Source organism: Peromyscus maniculatus, chromosome 4 (genome assembly GCF_049852395.1).
Source record: "Peromyscus maniculatus bairdii isolate BWxNUB_F1_BW_parent chromosome 4, HU_Pman_BW_mat_3.1, whole genome shotgun sequence".
Classification (NCBI taxonomy): Eukaryota; Metazoa; Chordata; class Mammalia; order Rodentia; family Cricetidae; genus Peromyscus; species Peromyscus maniculatus.
This window is the reverse complement of record NC_134855.1, coordinates 24443449-24457894: the sequence shown is the minus strand read 5'-3', so window position 1 is coordinate 24457894 and position 14446 is coordinate 24443449.

Genomic DNA, 14446 nt, shown 5'->3' with positions numbered 1-14446 from the left:
ATGAAACACAATTATCTCATTTGTTTACAAGGCTGAACAAGCACAGTTTTGATGTGCTAATACCCATGAAAACAACAATAGATGTCAGCTATTTAAACAAAGCATTAAGTTCAAGGAAGAAATGCATTTTTAGAAAAAATTTCTGAACTTACAGTCTTAGGTCTTAGTTATTTGACGAATTTCAGTAATCCACACTGAAAGAACTTTGTTTCTTATGAGTTATGATAGTGAACATCTTGATGGATGGTGTTCCAGATCTCAGATAGATAGTGTGATTATGTTTAACTACTGTTGAGCAAAATTTAGTTATAGTCTGTGAATTTGAAACTAGGAGACTGCTGCTGAGCAAATTGTTCAAACCTTTTGGTCTGGTGGATAAGGGGATCTATGCCTCCCTTGCTTCCTACCACAAAGGTTTCATTTCTTTCCAATACTTTTTTGTGCTTTCTGTATTAAATGAGTGGCCCTGGCTGAACACTAGTGGTCTCTGCTCTTATGTTTATCCTATTGTTTTATCCCTGTAAAAAACAAGTCATCCATGGCTACATCACTGGCCCTGACTGCATTGTGCAACCCAACCCTTCTGAAATTAAGCTAGAACAATTCCTGCAAACTAGCTCAGTATATTACTTAGGCATGTGAGACAGGAAAGACCCAACATTGGTGTCAACACTGAAGGGTGTCCTTGTGAGCAGGACATCCACATGTTCCATTCATTTAACATAATCCTGTCTTACACCCACTTCCTCAAGAATTCAATTTGCCAATAATGTCAAATAGGAGAGTACCCATAGAGTACATAGTTCTTGAGAGAGATAGTCAATGATATGTAGTTTCCTGACGTTTCCAAGGGAAATGAAATGGCTTTTATGAGCATAACTCACATGACATGCATCTGAAAAGGAACAAGAATGTTTTTGGTGAGGAAGAAGATAAAAGTTTCTGTGCAGAAGAAGACACATAAAACTGCATGGGTGTTAGTTTTGTTGTGAATTGAGAAGAAAATGCAAGATGGGAATTGTGTGAGAGGCAAAGGGAGACAGGCAGGGAATATATTACAAATGACACCAAGCCATGGGGTTTGTTCTTAAAGCAAATGGAGAAACAGATTTATCTACACTGTGAAGATATTGGCTACTAAGCTATGAGCAAAGGCTTCCCACTGCTTTTGAAGAAAGGAATGAGTACTAAGTTATGTGCTGTTCTCTACCCCATCCAAACATCTATCCTTGACTTCTCTTCTGCTCACAATTTGCCAGCAGAGTTTGTCACCCTCCCAGAGAAGACACCAAGCCCTCTCTCACCCCAACGAAAACATTAGAAAATCCCTGAACTATACAAAAAGTCCAGCTGGTGAATATAAACATATCATACAATGAGGAAAGTGGGGTGGTGAGTTAGGCATTGATCTGGATAACTCAAGTATTCTTCACTCACCATGACCTCAAAACCTTTTACTAACTTCCCCATCTCTGTACTTTATAGGGAATGAATGCTTGCCAGAACTTTGCTAAGTATTTGTAGTTACACACTTAGCGTTCCTGTGTGAGCAAACTTCCTGGCACTTTGCAGAAGCAGCAACAGTTCTTTAAAAAATAAATAGAAAGAAGAGAGATGATTCCCAGATGAAATGGAAGCATTATGACCCATGCAGACCACCTGGAATTCTTTAAACCATTGTACTCAATATGAGCTGTTTGCATGCTATGTAGCGTGTACTTCCGAAATCCCTCAAGAGATAGCAGCTTGGACACTACCCCTTTGTTTCACTGGTTTTCCTGCCCTTACAAATTAATTCCCACCTGTAGTCTCAAGCTTCTGCTTATGAAATCACAACCGTTGTTTAAGTCTTTGGGTTCTAAATGGAAAACATTATGTAATTTGGGCATCTGGGAGAGGAAAAGGATGGATGAGTCAGACAATCCTCTTACACTTATACCTTTAAAGACAAAATGATAAAGAAAATTAATTAATTGTTCCTGGAGGTAGAAGAATGAACTAAACAATGTTTTTCTTTAAGGCAAATGATAAAAGGACAATAGAGATATTCAGTAGCTTTTACAACCATTTGTTCATTCCATACATGGTCCACTACAGCTCCACCAAATAGAAGGTTAAGAGGACCAAGCTAATTACTGGGCAACATTTTGCTAAGCTCCCAGGGATTACTGGAAGCATGCAAACTTTGTTACACAAAGAAAAGAGGTACACACATTCAAACTGGAATTTCTGTCATCAAACTAAATTGTCCTAAACTCCAAACCATTTTTACAACAAATGACAACTTTGATCCACAGTTACTCAACCACATAATTGCCATCTCTCCCAATCCTTCATGTAGTAAAAACTCACTTGACTCATTGTGGGTGAAAACTGGGACCTGCTCTTTCCTGTGCCCTGGGTGAGGTACAGCTGAAGAGGCCATGACACAGAGAACAAGAATGACTTGACAGACTTGAGACTGCACTTCCAGCCAAGAGGTGGACCATTCTTATTCTTGTGACCAAGAGAAACCAACAAATAAACAAAAATGGGCAGAATATATGAAGCAAGTGTTCTCTGTTTTGAACACAAGGTCACAATGGACAGTAGCATCTTTTAGAGAGACATGGAGATGAGGACATGAGCTCCACAGTGGCCCTAGGTTAATGGCAAGGGAGTATTTACAGGGCAATATCTAAGTATGGGAACTCAGACAAGACAGTAAATGTAATGGGTGAAGAGGAGAGGATGAAAGCCTCCACAGGACACAGTGACTAGAATCTGAAAAGAACATCCACAAGGAATGAACTTCACAGAGAAAAGTGCAGAAAATCTGCAGGTGGTCTTCTTTAGCCCTCAGGAGATGGTCTCATCTAAAAGCCTGGCCCAGGTCAAGGAAGAAAGACCAACAGACCCTCAGGGACAGCTCTAACTTTACTGCCAGCAGACAACAGTGCTTGTCCCTTATTGCTAAACTGGAAAATGTCCTGATTTTTCTCTTCGTGCTGTAGTGTAAAGAGGCCCTTCCTCAGAATCTCTCCTGAGTTGTAGAAATAACCAGTAGCAGGCTGAGTACTGCGTCAGCACCAGCTAACAAATTCCAGAAGGAACATACAAAAGAATCATACTGTATTTGTGTGACTTGTGTTTTTCAGAATAAAGTTCTCAAATATGTGTAGAAACACAAAAGTATTTGACACCCAATAAAATGAATCTCTTAATGTCTGGCATCTCATCAAATATTAACAGTAATGCTGAGAAAGTAAGAAAATATGGTCTGTGATGAAGATAAAATTTGAGTGTATCAACCCAGAACTCCATAGTGATTGAATATGTGACAGAATGAGCAGATAATGACATTAATATACATTTATAATTGTAAAAGTTATGGGAGATGCAGAAAAAAATATAGTTTTAAAATACCAAAACCAAAACTGCAAAAGCACAATCTTTATCACGTGGAAATCCCACTGGATGGGGTAAATGTAGGTAAGAGTTGAATAATAAACAATAGCGATCATGAAGATATGATGATTTAAAAAAAACAAAAAAATAAATAAAATACAAACTTGAAAAAAACCAAACATGGCTTTAGATGGCAAGCAGGATGAATCAGCTATGGATCTGCTTAGAGTGGTTCATTAGCTGTACAAGTCATTGGAATTTCTAAAGAGTTTTTTTTTTTTTAAGTATGAAGAGTATATTGTCTGGAAGGAATGTAGCTGAAAGCTCTCAGCTGAGGAAACCCAACAACCTGAACGTCTAAAAAATAGACAAACCGTAAGCACAAGAAATTTTAAAGCCAGCCGCCATAGACCTCAGTGAATCCACATCACTCAATAGAGATGGAAAGGAAAGCTGTTCAAAGCCTCCACAGTTCCATTTTCATTTTAAAACTATGTTAGATGAAGAGAGAGGGGTAAGGGCAAACATGCCATGAAGCATAACACCAAGTAAAGGTGGTCATTTCATAACAATAATATCATCATCTCACCAAGAAAATACGACAATCCCAAACTTCAGTGTTGTAAATCAGAAAGTTTAAAAGTACATGAAGCAAAAACTGATACAACCACATGCAAAAATAATTAAATTCAGAGAAGAAGGCATGCTTTCCCAGTCATTCTGTGAAACTAACATCAATTTGAAACTAGAATCAGTGTTATTACAAGAAAAGTTAGTGTTGAGCCCTTCTCTATTATGGCATGAATACAGCAAGTATGAATGAAATATAAGTTAGGTGACAGAATATAAAAACATGATGCCTCATTGTAACCAATAGGGGCTTATCTAAGGGATGTATGGCCTTTTAATAATCAAACCATGTAAATTACCATATTAATACATTATAAGAAAAAAATTGTCATCTCTCTTTTTCTCAAACATGTGCATGCACACAGATACACACACATACACACAGAAAAGAGGGAGGGAGGGCGGAAGGGAAACAGAGAGAGAGAGGAGGAGAAAAGCAACAAAATTCAAAGTTCATTTCAGATTAAAATCTTAGTAATCTGTCATTAGGATGACAGATCCAAAGCCAAAAGTTACATCAAGAGAAATGGTTGAGTTAGCTTCTTTGATTAGGAGCAAGATAAAATGTTTGTTCTTGCCACTTCTACAGTGCAAAGTCATAAGCAGTTTAATAAACCAAGCAGGAGTAAAATCATTCAACTTAGGAGCAAAGAGCTAAACCTATCTTTTGTCTCAGATATAGGAATTCATATGGAAATTCTAAAAGGAGTTTATAAATGTATTAGCAATACTAAAGATTAGAACTCCAATTAATGTAATGAATTAATTAGCATGAAATAACCTGAAATTTAAAAAATAAAACATGTACAGAGCTGAGGTCATAGTTCAGAGCTAGAACACTTCCCTAGCATGTGTTGTAACCTGTGTTACATCAAAGGTAAAGGACCTCATATCACAGACATATAAAATTCACAGAAAAAAAAACTGTCAAAAGTGTGACAGTTGTACAATAGAGACTATGGATGATGTTGAATGAAGGCCTTACAAGGTACAAATATAAAATGTTCACTGGTTAGAAAAGTCAACATTAAAGTATCAATTTTCCATACTAATCCATAGATCTAATGCAATCTAAAGCAAAATCCAAGTGGTTGATTACAATATCATATAGAAATGTAGAAGGTCTAGAATAGCCAAAACAATATGACAGAAGGACAACAAATTTTAGAGAAACAAAACCTAGAATCAAATCAGAATGACTTGGGAGCAAGCATAAAAGAAGGATATTATGAAAATAGACAAATTGGCAAATGCAACAAAATGTAAAGAAATTTATTGGAGAGAGTTTAACAGATTAGACTGAAACAGATGAATATTAGCAAGAAAATGGTTAGCAATCCTTATCTTAGGCCATAGATAAAAACCAGCTTAGCTAGATCATAAACTGTAACATCTAGACGAAAGTCTGTGTGACATCAGATTTGGCAAATAACTTTGAACTAAAACACTAATAGCATGATTTGAGAAAGAAAAATTAAAACCAAAAATATCAATCAACATCATCAATAATGTAGTCTTCTGCACATACATTGACAGTATTAAGATACTGAGAAGAAATTTGGACAAAGAGAGAGGGTAACCACCAAATATAGATCTTATCTTGTTCAGAATATGTCAATAATTTTTGAGTATTCAGCAATAAAAAAAAACAAAGAACCCAGATTAAATGGTCAACAATTTTAAATAAATAGCAAACAGTATAATTAACAGATGGTCAAAAAATTGTTAAAGAAATTCAAAACAAAGCAAGAATGTTTAATACCACAAAACCCAGTGGTAAAGTTGAACTCACTGACCACATCAAGTGTTGATGAGGTTTTGGAGGGACTAGAACTCTCACATCTGCTGAGGGGAATGAAGATGGACCTCACTTGAGAACTACAGCAGTTGTATAAAAGGACAAACATGTACATGTGACACAATACACTTTTATTTATTTACTGAAAGCAAGCATATGTGCACATATGTTCACAGGAGCTTTACCTATAGTAACTCAAACTAGAAACCACCTAAATGCCACAAGCAGAAAGAGTCTACAGTAGAATAAAGACATAGAATAAAGTGGTACCGAGCAATAAAATGAATTATTGGTGCACAACTCAACTGAATCTCAAGATGATTTTGGTGAATGAAAGAAACTAATTATTAAGTTCTTGAAAATTCAAATTAATCTGCAACAAAAGCAAGGTGGCCCATGCTTGCTTAGAAACAGTAATATCAAAGGGGGAACTAGAGAGAAAGAGACATTAGAAAATTGGAGGTCAGGATTTATGCATAATGGAGGGAGTTTCATTGGTGTTCATATGTCAAAAATCAAGTTTTGTATTTTAAATATGTGATATACTATATTTTAATTATACCTCAATAACTCTGCTAAAAGATAAGCATATGGATATGATCATTTCAGAATGCTTAACAAATACTTGTATATGAACTGTAAGTTTCTATAGATTTTCTTTCTACAGATTTTCAAATAATCTTGAAAATTATGGATCATTATGATAAACATAAAAGTTATGCCCACATATACATGCTTAATCATATTATATCTAAATGAATTTGGAACATAATAATTATATTTCTTGAGACTAACCACAGTTATATGTACAAATTTTATGGTGAGATATGAAGAAACCTTTTATTTTTTTTTCACTTCCTTGAAGACAAAAGAGACTGAGATCAGAGATAATCCAAATGTTATCATGAGTCAAATGATATTGTTTGATCTAATTCAATGGCGGCTATTTCATAGGTTTAGTCTTTGGAATTACATTAGACAACCATATTGGGTTACCTTACAAAGAAGCTTTTGATCTAAGGGTGGGTTCCACCCTACATTTACTAATGTCTCTCACACTGACTGATCCATAGGAAGTGTTTAGGCCCCAAAAACTCAGGCTAAGAAATAGAAGCCATGTCTGCAGAAAATTTCTCTTTCTGTTGGATTTTTAAGTGTATTTTGCCTTGACTAACTTCAAATATTGATTGTTAGAAAGTGGACTGGCACTGTAATGATTGACTGATTGTAATGTATTACATACAATGAATTTTGAATACCACAGAACTAATTGAATAAGTGAAGGGAAATATTAATATTGAATTAATGGGGATGATCTGAGTGAATTAAACACAGCGGGCCAAATTCTGCCCCTGGATATGCATGCACAATTTCCATTGACTTCAATGGGGGTTTTGTTGTGTGTATCCAAGGGCAGAATCCAGCTTAATGAATTTTTTAATTGTTTTTAAATGGTGAATGAATTGGTTAAAGTGCAAAGCATCAGAGATGACTTCGTAGAAATTGCACATATCCCTGGGATTTTTAAATATGCCAGACATACATGCACATAATCTTATATCTATGAGCCGCTACAAATGCCATATTTTAGTCTGCAGAAAGTAATATTAAAAAATAAAAGCATTGCTGTAACATTTTTTTTACAGAAAGTACATACATCTCTGCAGATTTCTTTCTTTATAGGAAAATAACAAAAATGTTGATTTAATAATGAAAACCTAAAATAAATCTGAAACTTTGTAATCAGGAATTCATTCACATCTTCACAAAAGTCCTTTCTGCAAATGCTAACAACTCAGGAGACCCTCACCCCCTCTACAGTTCTCTTTATGTTCTCAGTTTTCAATAGAAAATATTTTGTCAAGTATTATAAAAGACAATGCTTATTGTTTGGTCATATGTAAATGACATATCAGCTTGGTTTCTAAAATAGAAAAGGAAATCTTTCTAATAATACCCACAGGTTACCAGTCCATAATCTAAGATATGTTTGTTCCCTGATTGATTTAGTCCTTAAGATAGACCAGCCCTGCTTCATATTAACATATTTGAGGATCTGAGCACAGAAATCAGTGTCACAGTCATGAAGCTTGTAACAACTGTGCAAAAACATTGTCCCTTAATGCTGACTTAAATTCTAAGTAAAAACACAATAATCTTTTGTTAAGACAAACATGGAATGTTAATGGAAAAGATGTGTGTGTGTGTGTGTGGGGGGGGGGTGTTTAGGTAAGTTCTCCTGTATCATAACAATAAAACAAAATGAAAAGCCCCAAGATATTGAAATATTTTGAAAGAACATGTAATATCAAATTGACTGCCTTCTTTGGTTCTTAATTAGGTTTTTTTTTTTTTTTTTTTTTTAATGAATAAGCATTGTTCTTTAGGGCACTTCTTGTTTCACAACACTGAAGACAGAGTCCCCATATGTCCCTGGCACACCCCACCATTCCACACACTATTTCTCCCATTGTGTGTGGCCTTTGTCAACCATGACATATTATTATCAATAACAACTCTCAATATATACAAGAGCCATACTTTTTTATTTTATATTCCATAAAAGGTATCCTGAAAGATGTATACAAACACTCGTCTACAGTTATAGTCTACTACAGAAGTTCTATTGTGTTAAAAGTTGTTTGTAATTTACCTTTTTATCCTTCATAGGTACCCTTCAAGACCACTGGCAACCACTGAATCTCTCCTGTTTCTCCAATTAAATCTTTTCTAGAATGTGTAAATGTTCACAGTATTGCAACTTTTCAGATTGGGTTTATCACATCACAGTATCCATTTAAATTTCTTCCTGGTCTTCATAGGGTTTCTTTTCAGCATTGTATAATAATTTCCTATCCAAATGTACAAGTTTACCTATTCATTTGTAATTGGCAACCCAAAAGCTCTCATATTTTTGCTGGTCAACTGACAAGCTATCTTATAGACTAATTGTAATGTTTTGCATTCTAACCTACAGTGAATGAAAGTTCCCATTGCTCCACATCCTGCTCAGCATTTGATGCTGTCAGTGTGTTAGATTCTACCTATTTACATATCTTGGGAGTGTAACCTGATTGTTATGTTAATTTGCAATTCCCTGATGACTATGATAATAGGCACCTTTCATATGCTTATTTGCCATCTGCATAGGTCACTGGTAAGAGTTCTTTCCTTTTTTTTTTTGACTTGTAATTTAGGTTTAAATTTTCCCATGGTGCAATGGTGCAATTACAGGTGCTTCTGTGTTTTGAATCTTTATGATATGCTTTTCACACACACACACACACACACACACACACATATTCCAACTTGTGACTTTTTCTTATTTACTTCACAATTTTCCACAAAAGATGTTTGAATTTTATTTCCTCATAGATGGTTCCTATGATTTTTAATATAAAATATCAGCAATAAACCCAAGATGTCAGCAGTATTTACTCATACTTTGTCTTCAGATATTTTATTGTTTTGCATATTACATTCACGACTATGAACCATCTTTATTAAACTTCTGTGAAGGAAGCAAGATTAATGTCCAGATTATTTCTTCATTGGCTATTTAGTGGTTATCTATTCTCCATTGCATTGTATTTTCTGCTTCCTCAAATATCAATTGGCTGTATTTTTGTAGGTCTATTTCTGAGACTTCTGTCTTGTTTTTTTGAACTCTTCATATTACACTGTCTTAATTATTGTATTTTTATAGGAAGTCTTAAAAACATGTAATATGAATACTTTAATTGAGTGTGCAAACCTTCTGCCTCTCCATTTAATCTTCACTTTGTCAGATTATTTTATTAGATTAAAAGATTGTTGTTGTTGTTGTTGTTGTTTGTTTTTTAAGATCTCCTTTGCTTGGTTCACAAAGTAAGAAGTTGTGGGGGATAGGGAAATGGATCAGTGGATAAAGTATTTGCAGAGCAGCTTGAGGACATAAACTCAAATCCCAGCACTGCAGGAGGCAGAGAGAGAAGAACCTCTAGGGCTGGCTGGTCACTAGCTGTCTTGATTACTTTTCTTATTGCTATGATAAAATACTCCACAAAAGCAACAAACGGGAAAAGGGTTTAATTTAGCTTGTAGTTTAAATTACAGTCTATTAAGACAGAGAAATCAAGTCATAAGGCTCTTGAAGCAAGAGCAACTGATTACACAGGATCCACAGTCAGAAAATGGAGACAGATAAATTCAGACTAGTGCTTATCTCATTTTCTGTATTTTATACAATCCAGGATTAGGTCAAAGAATAGTGCCATTCACAGTGGACAGATCTCTCTACTTCGATTGACTTAATATAATCAATCTAATGCCCCATAGACATGCCCAGATCCCCATCTTCCAAGTGATTCTGGATTGTTTCAAATTGACGACCTCAGCTATCAGACCACCTGGCCCAAGGCTGAGTAACAGGTACTATTTCAAAAGAATTCTTAGAAAACCATAGAATAGAAAACCTAATATCATCCTCTGGCCTTCATACATACACGGTGACATATACCCAGGAGTGATCATACTATTAACAAACACAAACAATAATTTCTAGGATTCTTCAGTATGGAAAATTCTTGTAAGTAAATTAATTCCTAATATTGCCATAATAAAATATTTTCTGTTAGGGAATACAAATTAATTGTACCAGTGGTTATGATTATCAGTTATATAATATAAATATTTGTGGAATAATATACTTTAATTCCATTCTATGAAAGGCTATCTAGTCCAAGGAAGAAATGTTAAACATTAAAATGTTAAAGGAATTAAGTAGTTTAAATTACTATTAGTTTGGAGAACCAAGTTTTAAGACAGTTATTTATGGTCATTGAAGGAGACATTCATCTCACTCTCAGACTTGTGTCTAGTGTCAGCTATACTAGATGGTGAAGAGTTGCAGCACCATTCTGCAGTGTTCTGAGGGTCTCATATGAGAAAATTAAAGCAAGTGGTTTCATGAAATGCTTTGAACTACACAGATGAAGAAATTCTTTCAACTAGGCTTCTTACCATTGAAAGTGCCATTAAAATTATATTGATGATAACAGTTTGAATTTTTGAACTTTAATTTTGGTATATTCACCTTATTTTATTGTTTTATATTTATTAACCTTTTATTTTTCATTCCTTTTTTATAATACATGAAACAGTTGCATTAAAATTTAAGTTTCCACGGGCATGATATGATGTTCATATGAAACTTGTGCTACAACAAATGCACAATATTTGGCAAGACACTAAATGGAAACACGATGGAATCAGAAATTCCATTTCACTTTCCTAACATTGTTTAGTTTTGAAAATGTATCACAAATGAACAAACAGAAATGAACACACATAATTAACCGCTCCACAAAATATTATACTTGATTTTTAACTATAAAAATTATGATGTAGGTCAATTTTCTACATGTTATTTTAGAATCCCTCAAAGTAATACAAAATATATTGATGCAGACAAGTAGCCCAATCATAACATGGGTGTCCCAATATTGCTGAGAACTTGGGAATAACAGCACTACCCTACCTTCTCCAAGTGTGGTTTGTGAAACTGTAGCAATCACTACTTTCTTCAACATGTCAGCTCATGTCCAGATTGCCTAACCTCAACCAAACTTTACCTTTTCAACATGAAGTGATACTTAGTTTTGAAATTTTAAAATGTTTTAATAGAATGGCCTTTGGACTTAGAGGCACCAGGCTACAAATCATTAGTCTAAATTTGCACAATATTCAATGATATTCATTTTCCCCAGAGAATTATAGTAGATACATAGTTTCCAAAATTGTTATGAAAATAGAATGACCTAGTATCTATGACATATATCCATCCATCCATTCAAGAACTAGCCAGAACAGAGGTTGAAGTCTGCCTTGCATCTGCACAGACAAATGAATTATTGTATAAATTATCAAAGTATTTTACATCTAGTGTTGATTGACAAGAAAATCTGTATTTTTTTTTTTTGAGACAGGGTTTCTCCGTGTAGTTTTGGTCCCTGTCCTGGATCTCGCTTTGTAGACCAGGATGGCCTCGAACTCACAGAGATCCACCTGGCTCTGCCTGCCAAGTGCTGGGATTAAAGGCATGTGCCACCACTGCCCAGCTGAAAAATATGTATTTTTTGTATTGTATTGTTCCTGGATAGGTTTTATTTGGACTATGACTATACTTCTGATATTAGAAGTAATTATCTAAAAAAAAAAATATGAAGAGATTTGAATAGGCAGTGTAGTGTGTGAGTGAGTGAGTGAGTGAGTGTGTGTGTGTGTGTGTGTGTGTGTGTGTGTGTGTGTGTGTGTGTGTGTGCTATCGTGCACTTGTGGAGGTAAAAGAAAAACTTGTAGGAATCAATTTTCTCTATCCATCATGTGAGTCTCAGAGATGGAATACAGGTCATCAAGCTTGCAGGTAAGAACCATTACTCACTGAGCCCCTGTGAGTATATTCTTATTAGGAGTATAGGGATATTCATTGCATATTATTTAAACCATGTTTCTATCAGAAAATAGCAATATTATCACTCAACTATCTTGAGTTTATTTACATGCAACTTATCTTTAAAATGATTTAATATAGTAGTAAAATAGATACATCTAAATGGGGTCTACTAATAAGTATCTGGAGATAATAAGCATAAAACAGAACCCTCTTGGAAAAATGTGTGGTAACTAAGCACTGGTTATTTATTTTAACAACAGAATAATATGGGCTAAAATAATTATAAATGATTATAAAGTCATAGCCATGATTGAAGAGTCAAATATCCAGGCAAAACTATATTACAGAACTGTATTCAATTCAAACAGCAGTCTTGGGATATGTACAAGTGTCTAGAGATTATGAACATAAGTCTTTGGTATAAAGGATGAGTCAGGAGTTGGTTTCAAGAGGATGGAGACCTGGAAGATTGGACATGAGAAAAGTCTGACAAAGATATATGCTGTCAAGAACACTGGATGAGAGGAAGGTGATAGGGGGTTTATCAGTTTGGGCAGAGTCAGAACTAGAAGTTTGTCTGTCCTCCATCTGCACCAACAAATGCATCATAGCCTTGATTGTCAATGTATTTTACATCTAGAGTCAATTACCAAGGAAATCTGCAGTATGTCATATTGTCAGTTAATAGGTTTTATATGGATTATGGCATTTTCAACATAAAATGTTGAGTAGAAAAAATTTAAAGTACAAAGGGATTTGGATAGACTACATATATATGTAACATGCACATATATACTTCTTTGTGACAATGGTGGCTAGAAGTGAGCTTTAAAGAAATATATCCCGCCTTTTAATAATGAAAACAAATGGTGTTTAATTGGTGATATTATTTAATCTTTTCATTTGAAAATAAATATAATATGATTAAAAATAATGAGATTAACTACTTTTTGAAGTAACACTACACATGACCTTTTTAAGATGCTTCTGGAAGTATTCTTTCCATGCCTAGCCTTGGGAAGGAACTAGAAATGAATGTATACTCAAACAGGATGGCTGAATTGGGAATAGCTTTCTCAGCTACCCTGCAGTTTGAGGAGGGGATGCAAAAACCCTGAGGAGACTATTAAAGTTAGGTAAGAAACATTAGTTAGTTTCAAGTTTTGTAAGGAGGGAAGAGAAAACTTATTTTATCTGTTTAAAAGTGCAAGTTCTAGCGATTTGGCCATCGAGGGTACAAAAAGCAAACGCAATTGTTTGCGAATTTGGCCCTTGGGTTTGTCATTCAAACATAAGCACTGCAATTAGATCAGAAATTCCGACAGTGTGGCATCTCCATGACTTTCTCTGTGAAATCTAATGCTCGTCTCCTAGACATAATATAAAACATGCTGTGGGTCTGCATTATGTAACCTCCAACCATATAATTCCACATTTGGCTTAAAATCTAAAATATTCCTTTGGAAAAAAAGATATAATAATATTGAATTTGAAGTCACTCATATTAAAGTATATAAGAATTTTACCTTAAAAGCTAAATGCTTTTGACTACCTGCTTTAAATAATAACTCATCTGGACCAGCTTAGTATAGTTTTGATACTGTTTCACTTCATATTCAATCTTGGAAGTTTCTGGCTTTACATATTCTTTGAATTTTGTTCTTTTGATACTAAATAAACTTTGAGAAATGAATTTACCCGACTTAGCAAGGCAATATTGATTTTGTTATAAAGGCAATGCCATTTGTTAGGCTTCCTCACTTTAAACATGTTACAGTATGCATGATTTTATTAAGCCTCCATTAACATCATACTTCATATAATCAAACCCTTTCCTGGCTTTGGAAATCTCTCAAGGATTCAGGGGAAAATATGCTTATTATAAAGAATTAATCAAAGCATCTATAATATTGAGAGGTAACTTCCCTTTGGAACAGGGCACTAGTCATGCTGACTATCTATATGTGTGGTGTAATTTATTAGCTCTCCAAAGACAAGGGTTTCTTGGGAAGCAAACAGTGGCTGCTGCTCCCATTTCAATCAGAGAAGAAAGATCTCTTTCAGAAAGTTCATGAACTCTAAAATCCTTGGCTTTCTTTTGATTCTGAAAGAAATAAATTTAAGTAAGTTATGGTATTAATGAGAATTATTTTATTAAAACTACTTGGCTCTGAAGACTTTTTGCTCAGTCAGATGTT